The following is a 3,576-nucleotide window of genomic DNA, read 5'->3' on the forward strand; positions in this document are numbered from 1 at the left end:
TGTTGGAACTCGAGGAGAAGGGCGAATTCGATTGAGATCAAAAGAAAGGAGTAAGGCCTTGGTCTCTTTATAAGAGGTTGAATACCAAGATCCCTCCCCGTGACCGTTTGGGACTCGCCTTTGATCGAGGAGACGTACCAATGGGCACGACTGGGTTACCCACGTCCGTATTGATGAGAATCCCGTAAATAAAGGGGACATGATCTCTGCTTCGACAAGACATGCCAAGGAAACCGCCTCGCGAAACACGCTGAGGTGGGACAGTAAAAACGGTTCGAGTAAAGGCTTGGCTGTGGTGTGATGACATGCTACGGAATACGTCAGCAGATTAGATCTGTGTAAATATTATTCTCTCTATGACAGTATGTGGAACTTATTTTGCAGAGCCGGACACTATCCTTGTGTTCAAAATCTTCTATGAAGTATTCGGAGGAGGAACCCGCCTTGCAATGTCGAAGACAATCTGCGCGCCGGACTTGTCGTCATTGAAGCCTAGTTCAGGGGCTACTGAGGGAGTCCTGGATTAGGGGGTTTCCGGATAGCCGGACTATAACCTTTGGCCGGACTCTTGGACTATGAAGATACAAGATTGAAGACTTCGTCCCGTGTCCGGATGGGACTTTCCTTGGCGTGGAAGGCAAGCTTGGCTATACGGATATGTAGATCTCCTCCCATTGTAACCGACTCTGTGTAACCCTAGCCCTCTCTGATGTCTATATAAACCGGAGGGTTTTAGTCCATAGGGCGAACAACAATCATACCATAGGCTAGCTTCTAGGGTTTAGCCTCTCTGATCTCGTGGTAGATCTACTCTTGTACTACCCATATCATCAATATTAATCAAGCAGGAGTAGTGTTTTACCTCCATCGAGAGGGCCTGAACCTGGGTAAAAACATTGTGTCCCTTGTCTCCTGTTACCATCCGCCTAGACGCACAGTTCGGGACCCCCTACCCGACATCCGCCGGTTTTGACACCGACACCCTTGAATAGAACCTTCCAAGCATCCTCGTGTGTTGTGTCGAAGAGCTCGCTCGGAGCTTGGTGCTGGGCCGGGTCGAACTCCCACAAGTTGAACACCCGTTATTGACACGGGAGGATCCGGCGGATGAGCATGACCTGGACTACGTTGACAAGCTTGAGCTTCTTGCTCACCATGTTTTGGATACAGGTTTGGAGTCCGGTCAGCTCTCCCGGACTACCCCAGGGCAGGCCCTTCTCTTTCCAGGAGGTGAGCCGCGTGGGGATTCCGGATCGGAACTTAGGGGCAGCCACCCATTTGGGGTCACGCGGCTCGGTGATGTAGAACCACCCCGATTGCCACCCTCTTTATGGTCTCCACGTAGGAGCCCTCGAGCCATGTGACATTGGGAATTTTTCCCACCATGGCGCCTCCGCACTCCGCCTGCTGGACACTCACCACCTTCGGTTTGACATTGAAGGTCTTCAGCCATAACCCAAAGTGGGGTTCGATGCGGAGGAAGGCCTCACACACGACGATGAATGCCGATATGTTGAGGATGAAGTTCGGAGCCAGATCGTGGAAGTCCAGGCCGTAGTAGAACATGAGCCCCCGGACGAATGGGTGAAGAGGAAATCCCAGTCCACAGAGGAAATGGGTAAGAAACACTATCCTCTCATGGGGCCTGGGGGTGGGGATGAGCTGCCCCTCATCTGGGAGCCGGTGTGCGATATCTTTGAACAGGTATCCGGCTCCCCTCAGCTTCTTGATGTGCCCCTCCGTGACGGAGGAGACCATCCACTTGCCTCCCGCTCCGGACATTGTTGGAGAAGGTTGAGGATGGGAATGTGGACTTGGGCGCTGGAGCTCGAGTGCGCGAGAATGGATGAGCAAGGAGGAAGAAGGTGTGGGTAGAAAAAGGTGAATCCTATCCCTTTATATGGGCGGATAAAATTATGCGCCCCCACCAGCCTGGTAAAACTCGCTTATCCCCCAAGCGTCGTAATCAATGGCGCGGTTGGGTTACCCACGTCTGTATTGATGAGAATCCTGTGATAAGGGGACACGATCTCTGCTTTGACAAGACGTGCCAAGGAAACCGCCTTGCGAAACGCACTGAGGTGGGGTGTGAAAAATGATTCAGAAAAAGGCTTGCGTGTGGTGTGATGTCACACTACGGAATACGTCAGCAGATTAGATTTGTGAAAAAATTATTCTCTCTACGATGGTATGTGGAACTTGTTTTGCAGAGCCGGACACAATCCTCGTGTTCAAAATCTTCTATGAAGTATTCAGAGGAGGAACCCGCCTTGCAATGCCAAAAACAATCTGCGCGTCGGACTCATCGTCATTGAAGCCTGGTTCAGGGGCTATTGAGGGAGTCCTGGATTAGGGGGTATCCGGACAGCCGGACTATAACCTTTGGCCGGACTGTTGGACTATGAAGATACAAGATTGAAGACTTCATCCCGTGTCCGGATGGGACTCTCCTTGGCGTGGAAGGCAAGCTTGGAAATACGGATATGTAGATCTCCTTCCTTGTAACCGACTCTATGTAACCCTAGCCCCCTCCGGTGTCTATATAAACCGGAGGGTTTAGTCCGTAGGACCAACAACAACAACAATCATACCATAGGATAGCTTCTAGGGTTTAGCCTCTCTGATCTCGTGGTAGATCAACTCTTGTAATACCCATATCATCAATATTAATCAAGCAGGAGTAGGGTTTTACCTCCATCGAGAGGGCCCGAACCTAGGTAAAAACATCGTGTCCCTTGTCTCCTGTTACCATCCGCCTAGACGCACAGTTCGGGACCCCCTACCCGAGATCCGCCAGTTTTGACACCGACACCTATTGCCTCAGTGCATATCAACATGGGTGACTCTGCTCTATTCTGGACTAATGCTTGGTTTATTGGTGGTTCTTCTATACCTTTATGTTGGAGATTGCCAAGGTTATTTTCCTTTGTTAACAATGACAAGGTTTTAGTGCATGAATTCCTCATATCATAGGATATTTTTTCAATGTTCTTCTTGCCATTGTCTCACGAGGCTGCTCAGGAGTTGCATGTGCTAGAAGATTGGATCATGGCCTTGAACAGGGACACTAACATTCCAGATGTTTGGGTTTGGCCGGGCAGATCTGGTGCCTTCTCAGCCAAGAGTTTCTACACCTTGATGCACTCACATTTGCCCACAATTCAACCGTGTAAATGGTTGTGGAAAAGCAGATGCACTTTGAAGATCAAAGTCTTTCGCTAGCTACTTTTATTTGACAGGCTTAACACCAAGGACCTTCTGATCCACAGGCACTAGAGATCCCCTCTGGATGATAATCTTTGTGTTATATGTCATGAATTTTCATATGAGGATACGCTGCATTTGTTCTTCAACTGTAATTTCAGTCGGAGGGTTTGGAACTACCTTTCTATTGATTGGTCAGGAGGGCCGAATATTCTGCAATGTATCCAACATGCTAGATCAAGTTTAAGGCATACTTTCTTCTTTGAAGTAATGCTGACGGCAGCCTGGAACATTTGGATCCTCAGGAATGGCAGAACTTTTAGAGGGGTGAGAGCTACTTTTGCTGCTTGGAGGTCTAACTTTGTACATGAC

Source organism: Triticum dicoccoides, chromosome 3A (assembly GCF_002162155.2).
Source record: "Triticum dicoccoides isolate Atlit2015 ecotype Zavitan chromosome 3A, WEW_v2.0, whole genome shotgun sequence".
NCBI classification, from domain to species: domain Eukaryota; kingdom Viridiplantae; phylum Streptophyta; class Magnoliopsida; order Poales; family Poaceae; genus Triticum; species Triticum dicoccoides.